Genomic DNA, 14,785 nt, shown 5'->3' with positions numbered 1-14,785 from the left:
GAGTAACCCCTGAGGTGCCAGATGTGGACCCAAAACAAACAACAACAACATAAAGAAATACTAGGACAAGGGCCAAAGTGATAGCGCAGAAGTAAGGCTTTTGCCTTGCACATGACTGACCCAGGACAGACCTGGGTTTGTTTCCCGGCGTCCCATATGGTCCTTGAGCCAGGAGCAATTTCTGAGCATATAGCCAGGAGTAACCCCTGAGAGTCACAAGGTGTGGCCCAAAAACAAAACAAAACAAAAAGAAAAAATGGGACAGAGAGCTAATTAAACACATACAAGAGGATGTGAGAGCAGAAATGAGAAAACATTAGACAAAAAAATGGCAGAACTAAAATTCATATGAAGCAATAAGACTGCAGCTCTAATAAATATCTAAAACAATCTTAACAATAAAGAAAACAAACAATAAAAAAAACAAGAGAAGAATCACATTTTCCAATTTTAAAGTGTACTATAGTGGTAGTGGTTAAAACAGCACTGTATTGAAAGAAAGACATGTGGATCAATGGAATAAACAGACCTTCTGGCATGGTAAGTTAATTTTTGATAAAGGAGCAAAAAACATTACGTGTATCTTTAAGGAGAACCTTTAAATATATGAGTTGTGAAAACTGACCAACCACATGCACCTAAAAATGAATTCAGACCTCTTTCCAATGTCATGCACAAGAATCAAATTAAAATAACTTCAAGATCTTGGGGGCCAAAGCGATAGCACAGTGGTAGGGATTTTGCCTTGCAAACAGATGACCAGGACAGACCTGGGTTCAATCCCCAAAATCCCATATGGTCACCCAAGCCAGGAGCGATTTCTGAGTCAGGAATAACCCCTAAGCATCATTGGGTGTGGTCCAAAAACAAACAAACAAACAAAAAAAATGACTTCAATATTTTGACAATAGACCTGAATCTATAAAGTATGTAGAGGAAAACATAGGAAAAAATGCTTCAGGATAGGGGCCAGAGGGTGGCGCAGAGGTAGGGCGTTTGCCTTGAATACAGCTGAACTAAGACTGACCCCAAAGTCCTCTGGTTTCCCATATGGTTCCCCCAGGCCAGGAGAGATTTCTGAGTACATAGACAAGAGTAACCCCTGAGTGTCATAGGTTGTGGCCCAAAAAACAAAAAAAAAGGCTTCAGGATATAAAAATTAAAGTCATTTTCAAGGATGAAATACAATTGGCTAAGCAAGTAGAAGTAAAGAAAAACAATAAAATAAGAAACTTTTGTACCTTAAATGATACAATGGTTAGGCAAAATGATTGTCCAGGGAAAAGAGAAATTATTCACTTAAAACTCATCTGATAAAGAATTACTTTCAAAGATATAAAAATCACTAGTAAAACACGGGGACCCAGTGATAGCACAGGGGCAGGGCTTGCACACAGCCGACCCAGGACAGACCCGAGTTCGATTCCAGCATCCCATATGGTTCCCTGAGCCTGCCAGGAGTGATTTCTGGCAAAGAAACAGGAGAAATCCCTGAGTGCTGCGGGTGTGGCCTAAAATACACCCCCAATCACTGGTAAAACTTAACAAGAAAAGGGGCCGGGAAGGTGGCGCTAGAGGTAAGGTGTCTGCCTTGCAAGCGCTAGCAAAGGACGGACAGCGGTTTGATCCTCCGGCGTCCCATATGGTCCCCCCCAAGCCAGGGCCGATTTCTGAGCGCATAGCCAGGAGTAACCCCTGAGCGTCAAATGGGTGTGGCCCAAAAACCAAAATAAAGACAAAAACAAAAAACTTAATAAGAAAAAACATATCCAGCACCATGATTATGAAGAGATGAATAGAAACTTCCACAAAATAAAAATATAAGTGAATAAAGGCCCATGAAAAAAATGGGCCTACACAGCTACACAGATAGCTGGCTTCCGGTGCTTTGATTCTGGAGGCCGGCTCTTCCCAGGTATGGGATTAGGGGACACCCCAGATGTCAGGCATTTTCCCTAGCTTCGGGGGTTCTGAGAGGCTTGGCAGGCCTCCAGCCATTCCCCTACTTCCTCCTCTACTCCAAGTCTTCCCTGGTTGCCGGCCCAGGTGGACTCTATCGTGGTCCTCAGGCTTTCCCCCTTTCTCTCCCGACACTAAGTGGGGGACACATGGGGTAGATGGCGGGCCAATGCAGCCCTGGTGTATGTCGGGACATTATGTCGTGACATTCACTGGTAGTTTTTTTCTCATTGGTCTCCATTTCAAAAATACCATATATATTTAAAATAAAATGGGAGGATGGACTTTTAGTTTGGGAAGAGACCATTTCGGGTGGGGTACCATATATTTTCAAAATAAAAATGAGAGGATGGACTCTCAGGATGGGAAGAGGCCAGTACTCTTTACCTACTTGTTTACTCTCAACGGCCTCTTGGACTCTTCCTTCTTCTATTGTGTAACTGTGGTTGCTACCATACTAGGTTTCTGATTAGTTCCTATAAACTGTGACAATTGAGTCCACTGTCTTAAGCTAGATTGTTTATTTTCCCCACTCTTTATCTTTTCTCTTCTTTGTGAACTGTTCAATAAGGTATTTTGGTGAAAGAGTCCCTCTCCACCTTTCCTTCCCTTTGTTATTTGTCAAATAAGGAAGTTTGTAGAAGTATCCCTCCATTTAATGTTTATATAAGAACCAAGTCAATTGGATTGTTGGACTTGTTCTAGCAACCCTATAGGCACCAATCTTGCCATATGAAACTGTTCTTCCTTTGCATAGGCACATTAAAATGGGAAATTATATATACAAACACCTTCTTATAGAGATGGGAACATACAAATTTTCTTAAACGGTAACAATTGTGTCCACTGTCTTAAGTTAGATTGTTTATTTTCCCCACTTTTTATCTTTTTTTCTCTTTGCGAACTGTTCAATAAGGAATGTTGGTGAAAGAGTCCCTCAGTTTAATGCTTAGTTTGAACCAGGTCACGGGGATTGTTGGACTTGTTCCTGTGGCCCCCTTATGCACTGATAACGCCAGGTGGCATTATTTCTTGTTTGCATGGGCACGTTAAAATGGAAAGTACTATATATACAGATAAGTTCTTATCTAATAAAGATAGGAACACACAAATCTAGTGGTGCAATGGAACCTTAGCCTGAACATTGACATGATGACCTGGCACAGGCCTCAGAGGTTTGGCCATTTTCCAGTCACCCCTGAACCAGGGAAGCCATCTACGAAACACCCAAAGTTGTCTATGTCATCACCTGGGAGAAATTCTCTACCATGGAAGACCCTACTGCTGCTCTGACATCGATTTACTCAAAAGAGTTTTCCCTTAACACTGAGAAGATTTAAACAACAACAATGACCTGCATACTGAACAGGGCTTTCTGCATTGCCCTTTAATTCTGAGTTGAAATTAGATGCCGCTCGGCACCATCCTGACTTCAATGTAGGATATACAGATTCCAGGACCTTTAATACAGAAACAGGATACCAACAACAGAGACTGTGAAAAATATAACTGTTATGGGCACTACAGACAATGACCAGGATTGGACAAACTAGTTTGCCTGGGGCCTAGAAATGGTCTTATGTCAGGAAACTTCAGGGGTAAGGTCTCCTTGTACTTAGGCCAAAAGTTTTTCCTTTCCATGACCCCCATACTTTGGTGGGTCCATGCCACTCTAACATTTTACAGTGCTCCTTTGACTCTAAACCTTTAAGAAACCACTAGTAAAAATATCTGGAACTGCAAAAAAAAGGTTTACATAAGTGTTAACATATAAGCTTTTAGTTAAACTAGCATTCTGGGGGATAAAAGAGGAAGAAAGGGATATATGCTTAGGAACCGAGATGAAGGGAGGACAACACTAGGGGTGATGGATATTCCCCTGATTCAATGTTAATATGTACCTAAAATAACTACTGTGAAAGATATGTAAGTCATTATGATAAAAATAATTGTGTTTTATTTAGAAATGTTCCTTTGACTTACATGTATTATTATATTAATTATATGTTGTTATGTTACTATATTATGTTATGTCAGTTTACCTCAATATGTTAATCAATTTTGTCTCTTGAATAAATTCTTACAATAAAAATTAAAAATGCTACACAGCATTAATGATCAGAGATGTTGAAATCAAAATAACAAGAAAATATCATCTCACACTTTGGAGACTGGAACACATCACAAAGAACAAGGAAAACCAATGCTGGTATAAATGCAGGAAGAAAGATATTCTCATTCACTGTTGGTAGGACTGTCATATGGTCCAGCTTTTTTTTGAATAATATGGATATTCAACAAACTAGAAATTGAGCTTCCAGATGAGCCAGCAATAACACCATTTGGTATATACCATAGCGACACATAAACACATTGCAGGAAAGACATCTGCACTGTTATGTTCATTGCAGCAACGTTCACAACTAAACTGTGGATACAATCCAAGTGCCTGAGAAAGATAAGGGGATAAAGAAACCATGGTGGGGCCAGAGAGATAGCATGGAGGTAAGGCGTTTGCCTTTCATGCAGAAGATCATTGGTTCGTATTCCGGCATCCCATATGGTTTCCTGAGCCTGCCAGGAGCGATTTCTGAGCATGGAGCAGGAGTAACCCCTGAGCGTTGCCAGGTGTGACCCACAAACCAAAACAAAAAAACAAAAAAAAACCTATGGTACATCACACAATGTAATATGATGCAGCTGTTAGGAAAATAAAGTCATGAAATTTGCTGATACATGGATGAACATAGAAAGTACATACTAAGTGAAATGAGTCAGAGGTAAAGGGACAGACATAGAATGATCACATTTATTTGTAAGATATAAAAATGAAAAAAGATAGTATGGTAAATATACCCAAAGACAATAGAAACTAGGGCCAGGAAGTCTGGTACACAAAAAGAAACATGCCACAAAGTAGAATGGGGGAGTACAGTTAGTAAGGAAGGCAGTAGAAATATGACAATGGCATTTGGAAATGGTGACTCTTAGTAAAAACTAGGTGCTGATGGGCCAGAGTGGTGGCACAAGTGTTAAGGTGTCTACTGTGCTATCCTAAGTCAGACTGTAGTTTGATTCTCTATATGGTCTCCCAAGCCAGAAGCAATTTCTGAGCACATAGCCAGGAGTAATCCCTGAGTGTCACCAGGTGTGGCCCAAAAAACAAAAGCAAAAACAAAAACAAGAACAACCAGGTGCTGAAAGGAGATAAAGTGATATGAATAAACCACAGAGCCTAAAATGAAAAATGGAAGACAGAGAGACATGAGAAATGCCTGTCATAGAGGCTGGCAAGGTGGGAGGAAAAAAGGACATTGATATCGAGTAATCTGTAATGGTTAAGGTATGTGTTGAATATGTATAATAAAACTCAATCATAAATAACTGTAGTAGTGTATCTCACAGTGACGCAATTAAAAAAAATTTTAAAGGTGCAGGAGTGATAGCACAGGAGGTAGGGCATTTGCCTGTTAGGCAGCTGGCCTAGGTTTGATCCTCAGCATCCATCTGGTATCTTTTTTTTTTTTTTTTTTTTTTTTTTGGTTTTTGGGCCACACCCGGTGACGCTCAGGGGTTACTCCTGGCTATGCGCTCAGAAGTCGCTCCTGGCTTGGGGGACCATATGGGATGCCGGGGGATCGAACCGCGGTCCGTCCTAGGCTAGCGCAGGTAAGGCAGGCACCTTACCTTTAGCGCCACCGCCCGGCCCCATCCATCTGGTATCTTAAGCCTTAAATTGCCAGGAATAATTTCTGAGTACCGAGCCAGGAATAATCCCTGAGAGCTAATGGGTGTGTCCCCCAAACAAAGAAACAAACAATAATAATAATACTTTCATGTCCAATCACTTAATCACATAATCTTATTTAATACTCATAATAGTTAGTGCTTGATATTAATATTATCTCATTTTAGGCCCGGAGAGATAGCACAACGGCGTTTGCCTTGCAAGCAGCCGATCCAGGACCAAAGGTGGTTGGTTCGAATCCCGGTGTCCCAAATGGTCCCCCGTGCCTGCCAGGAGCTATTTCTGAGCAGACAGCCGGGAGTAACCCCTGAGCAACGCCCGGTGTGGCCCAAAAACCAAAAAAAAAAAAAAAAAAAAAAATCTCATTTTAGAGATGAGACTATAAACTCAGAAACGTTGACTTTTATGCAAAACAACCACACTAAGAAGCAGAAGACTACAAATCATAATTGATTCCTAGATCTACACTACTTTTTAAAAGTGTGAAAGAAAATTTGAAATGTTTAATGCAGAAGGAAAAAAAAGGGGGAAGGATGGGTAATAAGAGAAAAGAAATTATGATGCTATAAAGTTTCAGAAAAGTAAAAAGAAAAAAGTCAAGCAAAACAGCAAACTCAAGCATGTAGTTCCTGGAGAAGTTTAAAGAAGAAACTATTTTAAAACATATGATCATGTTATGAGAAGCACCCCAAAGCTAAAAGGTAAAAAAGGTAAAAGTAAAGGGCAAAAGCAGTAATTGGAATCTCAAGGAATCAGAAAGCTGTGTAGGGCAAAGGTTATCTAAGAAAAGTTAGCTTTGAATAATAATGGTCTTTGCCAGCACACAACTAATTGTTGTACTCTGATTTATTTACAGTACCAATCATTTGCAAATCAGAAGACAGGTAATCTTGAGATAAGTTCAAACAGTCATCTCTTATGGTACTATATCATCTCTTATGGTTCTATATTTAAGAAGTCTAAAGACTACCAAAGAAGCTTCTAGAAACAAGAGATTCACATAGTTAAATAACAGGCTATAAAATTAACACTCAAAAATCCATTACTTTTCTACTTTTCTATATCAGAGAGATATTTTAAAAATCCAACTCATAATTGTGCCTCAGAAAATCAAGTACCTTGAAACCAACTTAACTAACGAGGTGAAAGACTATACAAAAAAAAAAAAAAAAAAAAAAAAAACCTACAAAACATTACTTTCAGATAAAAGAGAAAGGGAATGCCTGAGCAATAGCATTGTGGGGAGGGTATTTACCTTGCATAAGGCAGACCCATATGGTCCCTGGCATTCCAAATGGCCCCTTGAGCCTGCCAGGAGTGATTTCTAAATGCAGAGCCAAACGTAAAGCGTGAGCATCACCTGGTATGCCCCTCCCCACCAAAAGAAATAAAAGAGAAAATAAGGAAATAAAAATACATCCCTTGATCATGGCTGAGAGAATTAACATAGTTAAAATGGCAATACTTCCCAAAGCATTGTACAGACTTAATGAAATCCTTATTTGGATACTCACGAGATATTACAATGAAATAGATCAAATACTTCTAAAATTAATATAGAACAATGGCAATATTTGAGAAGATGAGAGGTTTCATTTTTCCTAACTTCACACCACACTATAAAGCAAGCATATATAAAACAGCATGTCACTAAAATATACAGACTGAGAGATAAATGGAATAGACTTGAATATTATGAGACAAATACACAGGCATATGATCAATTAACCTTTGATAAAGGAGGAAGAAACACCAAGTGTAGCAAGGAAAGCCTCTTCAACTAGTGGTGTTGAGAAAACTGGTCATCTATGTTAAAAAAAAAAAAAAAAACACCTCTGACCTCTATTTAACACCATACACAGAAGTCAAATAAAAATTGAAATAAAAATTGGTTAAAAACCTGAATATCAGACCTGAAAATCATAAGGTACATAAAGGAAAATGTAGGCAGGCACTCCATGACATTGAAGCTAAAGACATCTTCAAGGATGAAACACTCCTTCCCAAACAAGTGGGAGACACTGCACCCCAAAGAAATAGTAACCAGGATTCAAACACTTGCCCATGGATTGCAATAAACTATACACTCAATACCCATTTGATAAGATTTAAATATCTAAGATATATAAAGCACTGGAGAACTTAACAAGAAAAGAAATCTAACCCCATGATAACATGTGGAGAAGAGATGAGCAGAAACTTCCTTAAACATAAAACACATATACCCAAAAGGCACACACAAAAAAGTTCCATTTCATTAATCATCAATGAAATGCAACTGAAAACAACAATGTGATATCATCTCAAACTAGAGACTGGCACACATCAAAATGAACAAAAACAATGCTGGTGCTGAGAAAAAAAGGACTCTCTTTCACTGCTGGTGCGAATGTCAACTGGGACAGCCTTTTTGGGAAAACAATATAAAATTGAGCTTTCTCAGAGAAGTGTCTATTCATTTCGTCTCCCCATTTTTTTATAGCTTTGTTTGGTTTTGGGGGGCTCAGCTTTCTGAGTGCTTTGTATGTTCTAGATATCAGCCCTTTATCTGATATGTCGAGTGAAAAGATTTTTTCCCATTCTGTTAGCTGTCTTCTTGCGTTAAGCAGGGTTTCTTTTGCCATGCAGAAGCTTTTTAGTTTGATGTAGTCCCATTTGTTTATATTTGATGCTAACGTTCTTGCCATTGGTGCTCCATTCTCAAAGACCTTTTTGATATATAGGTCTTTGAGTGTTCTGCCTATTTTATTCTCAATAAACTTTATGGATTCGGGTCTGATTTCAAGGTCTTTGATCCACTTTGAGTTGATTTTTGTATAAGGAGTAAGGTATGGGTTGATTTTCACTTTCGTACATGTGGTTTTCCAGTTGTACCAACACCATTTGTTGAATAGGCTTTCTTTGTTCCATTTCAGATTCTTGCCTCTTTTATCAAATATTAGTTGGCTATATACCTGGGGGTTTATGTCTGGGAATTCTGTTCTGACCCACTGGTCTGATGTCCTGTCTCTGTTCCAGTACCATGCTGTTTTGATTACTATGGCTTTATAGTATAGTTTCAAGTTAGGTAAGGAGATGCCTCCCAGCTTCTTGTTTTTCAGTATTTGTTTGGCTATCCTGGGTCTTTTGTGGTTCCAGATGAATTTTGTGAATGCTTGTTCTAATTCTTTAAAGAATTGTGTCTGGATTTGGATAGGGATTGCATTAAATCTATATAGGAGTTTGGGTAGGATAGTCATTTTGATTATGTTAATTCTACCTATCCATGAGCATGGGATGTTCTTCCATTTCTTTAGATCATCTTCAATTTCTTTCTGGAGTGTTTTGAAGTTTCCCTGGTATAGGTCTTTCACTTCTCTTGTAAGGTTGATTCCTAGATACTTGATATTTTTTGATACTATCTTAAATGGAATTGTATTTTTAATCTCTCTCTCCTCAACTTCATTGTTTGTATATAGAAACGCTACTGTCTTTTGTGTATTGACTTTGTAACCAGCCACTTTGCTGTATTGGTTAATTGTTTCTAGGAGTTTTACTGTGGACTCTTTAGGGTTTTCGATGTATATCATCATATCGTCGGCAAAGAGAGATAGCTTGTGTTCCTCTTTCCCAATTTGAATTCCTTTGATTTCCTTCTCTTGTCGGATTGCTATTGCTAGGACTTCTAAGGTTATATTGAATAAGAGTGGAGAGAGTGGACAGCCTTGCCTAGTTCCTGATCTTAGTGGGAATGCTTCTAGTTTCTCACCATTGAGTATAATGTTGGCTGTAGGCTTTTCATAGATAGCTGTAACTATCTTGAGGAAGGTTCCTTCTAACCCTATTTTGCTGAGTGTCTTTAACATGAAAGGATGTTGGATTTTGTCAAATGCCTTCTCTGCATCGATTGATATGATCATGTGGTTTTTGTCTTTCATGTTGTTGATGTGGTGTATAATGTTGATTGATTTGCGTATGTTGAACCAACCTTGCATTCCTGGGATGAATCCCACTTGATCGTGATGTATGATCTTTTTGATGAAGTGCTGGATTCGGTTTGCTAATATTTTATTGAGTATCTTTGCATCTATGTTCATTAGTGAGATTGGTCTGTAGTTTTCTTTTTTGGTAGTGTCTTTGCCTTCTTTGGAATGAGTGTGATATTAGCCTCATAAAAGGAGTTGGGGAGGATTCCTGTTTTTTCTATGGTTTGGAAGAGCCTATGGAAAAGTGGTAGTAAGTCTTCTTGAAATGTTTGATAGAATTCACCTGTAAATCCATCTGGGCCTGGGCTTTTGTTCTTAGGGAGTTTTTTAATTACATCTTCAATTTCCTCTGAGGTGATTGGTCTGTTTAGGATTACTAGATCTTCCTTTTCCAGTCTTGGAAGAGGGTGTTTTTCCAAGAATCTATCGATTTCTACTGGATTCTCTAGCCTAGTTGAGTATAGTTGTTCATAATATGATCTCATGATATGTTGTATTTCTTGGGGTTCTGTTGCAATCTCTCTCCTTTCATTTGTGATCCTACTGATTTGGGTGTTTTCTCTCTTTTTTTTGGTGAGTTTCGCCAGTGGTTTGTCTATCTTGTTTATTTTTTCGAAAAACCAACTCCTGGTCTCATTGATTTTTTGTATTGTTTTCTTGGTTTCTATGTTTGTTTTTAGTTTGTTTTGGTTTGTTTTTTATCTGTTTTTTTTGTGGTGCTTATCGTTATAGCTGGAGTCCTCACTGGATATTTGACACTTCTTTTGGTACTGGTGGAGTGTTTCAACTTCTTTTTCTCCTTCATTTCCCAAATCGATGATGAGAACCTCTAGAAGGATTCTGCCCATTTTCGGGGTATTAAACTCTTACCCCGGTTTATTTATTTTCTCTTTTTCAGGCAAAACCACGCAACTTGAACTAGCTACCCCTGCCCCTACTTAGAGGGGGAAATAAGGGAGGCATCAAGACCAAACTGATGCAAGACTACTAAGTAGTTGGTTAGAGACAGAGGGGACCACATATTCTAGCCGCCCTGGGGGTGAGGGAAGAGGAAATGGGAGGTAAGACAGAAACGGGGGGTGTAGGGAGGACAATTTGGGGATGGGAATCCCCCCTGATTTTATGTAAATATGTACCTAAAATATTATTGTCAACAATATGTAATCCACTATGATCAAAATAAAAATTATATTAAAAAAAAAAAAAAAGAAAGAAAAAACAGACTGACAATAAGTAAACTAGTTCTTAATAATATCTCTTGGGAATGTAAGTTGATACTTCCTGAGGCAAAAAGTAGGAAGTTAATGGGAGATATGGATGTAATTGCTGCCTTATCAGTGCTTTAAGCATTTCCTATTTTCTATTACATGTTTTACTGGATGATTTGGTAAAGTGACTTCTTTATTGCCTCTTTTCTATTTTTCTTTTAATCTCGCTTTAAGAATTTCTATAATTTATTTATCTTTGTTAACGTTTTTCTTTTTGTACGCATTGTTACCAGCTTTTTATGCAAAATGGAAATTAAGTTCTCAATTAGCTACATATACATTTAAAATCACCTATCAGCCATTGTCATCACCATTAATATTATGTTATTATCTTTACATACTTTTTGTGTATTTGCTAGGCACAACTTTTTCAGGCAATTAGTTTATAGAGAAGAAACATTTTATAAGAATAAAGTAATTTAAAGTTCAAAAAAAAAATTGAGCTTTCATATGTATGACCTAGGAATACCACTCCTGGGAATATAGCTTAGGACCCCAAAACACATACACAAAGCTCTCTGCAAATCTCTGTCCATTGCAGCACTATTCACAGTAGCCAGAGTGGGAAACGACCCAAGTGTCTAAGAACAGATAAATGAAGAAACCATGATACATGCATACAATGGAAAACGACACAACTGTTAGAAAAATTAAGTCATAAAATTTGCTCATAGGTGGATGGATACAGAGAGCAAAATGAGTCAGAGAGAAAGGGACATATAATGATAAAACTCATTTGTGGAATATATATATGTAATATATATATATAAAGCCATGGTATGTTTACTATGGTATATATAAAATCTTCATATATATATATAAGATCTTCATATATATAAAATATATATAGATATCTAAATATCTTTACATAAGTGACATAAGATATCTTTTTATTTTTGGTTTTTGGGAGACACCTGGAGATGCTCAGGGCTTACTCTTGGCTAGGCACTCAGAAATCGCTCATGTCCTGGGGGACCACATGGGATGCCAGGGGATCAAACCATGGTCTGTCCTAGGCTAGCACAGGCAAGGCAGATGCCTTACCCCTTTGCAGCTCCGCTCCAGTCCCAAGAGACATATATCTTATATAAGAACTCTCTATATAAAGATCAATATATATATATATATATACTACATTCTTAGTAAGTATATATATATATATTTTATAGATCGATCTTTAATTGATACCATGGCAATAATATATTTATATGTAATATAAATATAGAAATATTATTACCATGGTAATAAACTCATATAAAGATACAAAAAAGTAATAATACACTACAACAGTAGAGATGAGGTCCAGGAAAACTGTTCCATGGTAGGATGTCTGTCACAAATAATGGAGGAGTGCAATTAGGTCAAAGAAGAGACTACTATGACAATGACAGTTGGAAATGATCACTCAGGACTAGAACTGGGTGCTAAAAGGGGTAAAGTGATATACAAGATAACACCAGTAACAATATAGGAAAGCACAGTGGTGTCTGCCCATAAAAAGGAAGACTGAAAGAGAGGCCAGCAGAAGAGAGGAAGAATGGAGGGAAACTGGGGACATTGGTGGCAGGAAATGTGAACTGGTGAAGGGAGGGGTGTTGGATTTTATAACTGGATCTCATGGTGATTCAATGAAAATTTATTAAAATGAAGAACTATTATTTTAAAAAAGTCATCTGAATATATTTGATAAGAGATGCATGTAAAATTATGCAACACGAAAGAAAAAAGTGAAAACAAAAATCTAATACAACTCGGAAAAAATTTAGAAGATTATGTCAGTGTTCACCTAAAAAAAACAAGAAATGCAAATTCATTTGATAAATCTAGGTTGAGGTATATTCCAACTTTTATCATTACTTCTCCAAGTCACCAGCATAATCAGAAGTCCAGAAGATAAGTTATCTAAGTGTAGCTACAGTTATATTATCTATGTAAATCACTTTTTCTGTTATTATGTGTTCTGTCATAAATGTCCGTTATCTATTACCATCCACCTTCCCAACTAACATGTCTTTATTTCATAGTCAATATTTATAGTCTACATTTCATTTAAATTAACTACAAGACAATCAGGCAAAGATAGACAAAGGAAAGAAAGTCTTCAGGGCCTATCAAATTCTATAAGCAAATTAGGGTTCCAAGCAACAGGACCCCAGAAAGTAAAACCATCATAAAACCATTGATTTCTGTATTTTATTTAATAAAATAAACACTTTTTATTTCCATGTATATATGAACTCAGAGCTGTCTTGTATGACAATGAACATAAATTGGAAATATATACTAAAATGATTAAAATAAACTAAATGATTATTTAGTATAAAATGTAAAAAAAAGTAGTTCCATCAAATAGGAATGTACAACTTATTATTATATTTCATCATTATTATTATTATTATATTTCTTTGCTTAAGGATAGATTACCTCTAGTTTTGTATATAGGTTTATTCTTGGTAAGGTTCAGGAGTCATATGTAGTATTAGGGATCAAACCAGGCTCTCTGGTACAAGGCAAATGCCCTACCTACTATACTATCACTCTGGCTTCATTTACCAAATATTTTTTATAGACATATGCAGAATATAATAAAACATTAAGAAAACAACAAATGGCCCAAATGAACAGATTCCAAAAACTGATCTAAATATCAGAGCTAACTATGGCACTGAGATTCAGAGGGGAGTTGAGAGAGTTCATGTCCTGAGATAATGAAGGGAACAAACATCCTGAGGCATGGTGAGGAGCCTGGTGAGGCATCAGGTATAAAACTGTTATATGCATTAAACTATCACTGGCAATATTGTAAAATTGAAAGTAAAGTTGACTAAAATTGTCTTAAATAATAAAGATTAAAAAATAACAATTATAGATTAACTGCAAACTCATAAACAATATTTTATGTTTATTTATAAACTTAAATTTCAATGGAAGTAATATTAATTTAACTTCATGTAATATAAGAAAATATTTCCTACTCTATTCCATTTCTTACATGTTGGTCAAGACTCAACATTTTCAGTACTTACTAACAGGATATACTAAGCAGTATTCTAAGTCTAATTCACACTACATTCTTAGTAAGTAGAAACCATGGTGAAATAAATGATAAGATCTGGAATTCAGAAGAAGAAGCAGTCTGACTCTACTTCTATATGGTGAAACAGAAAGAGAACGCTCGGATAGTAATGCTTTCAAAACTTGAGGTAAAATCAAAAAGACCCTTAGTTTGATTACTATAAACAAAGCGTGAAAAAAAAAAAGCTTGAGACTAGAACCTAGGCTTATTCATTAAGAACCAAGAAAAGAACTCAAGTAGTAGAGTACATTTCTAGTATGTACAAGGCCCTGACTTCAATCAGTAACATCACACTACCCCCACAGCATTGCCAGGTCGAGCACTGGAACTTAGAATCACCAGATACAATCCTACACAAATCATGTAATAGGCTCATTTACTCAGTCAATGCATTTTTTTACCTTAGAATTTGTTGTTTAATCTTACTAAAATGGGAAGCCAATCACTACTAAAGCTAGATAGAATTTCTTTTGTTTTTCTTGATTTGTTTTTGTTTTGGAGTCATACTGAGTGATGCTCTATGCTCAGGGATCACTCTATGTGGTGCTCAGGGGCACTATATGATACTCAAGATTGAACTGAGGTTCAATCTCAATTAAACCAATTTAGATTAGTTGAATGCAAGTCAAGAACCTTAATCTTTGAACATTTCCCCAAACAGCAGTAGAATTACTAATAAAGTGGTTAGGGAAATAAAGTCCTTAGACCATCAGTTCTCAGAAACAGTAGCAATTCAGAAACTTCTAATAGGTCTCACTGAATCAGTTCT

At 36.9% G+C, this 14,785-nt stretch overlaps 1 protein-coding gene across 1 annotated transcript in view; it reads right to left on the bottom strand.

The window, feature by feature from the left end:
* Nucleotides 1–14,785, bottom strand: part of METTL15 (methyltransferase like 15) — a 229,340-nt gene that overhangs the window by 110,338 nt on the left and 104,217 nt on the right. The gene's annotated exons all lie outside the window — the stretch shown is intronic.

The sequence above is a fragment of the Suncus etruscus genome, chromosome 9, assembly GCF_024139225.1.
Source record: "Suncus etruscus isolate mSunEtr1 chromosome 9, mSunEtr1.pri.cur, whole genome shotgun sequence".
NCBI lineage: Eukaryota > Metazoa > Chordata > Mammalia > Eulipotyphla > Soricidae > Suncus > Suncus etruscus.
This window is presented reverse-complemented; position numbering and strand designations above follow the sequence as displayed.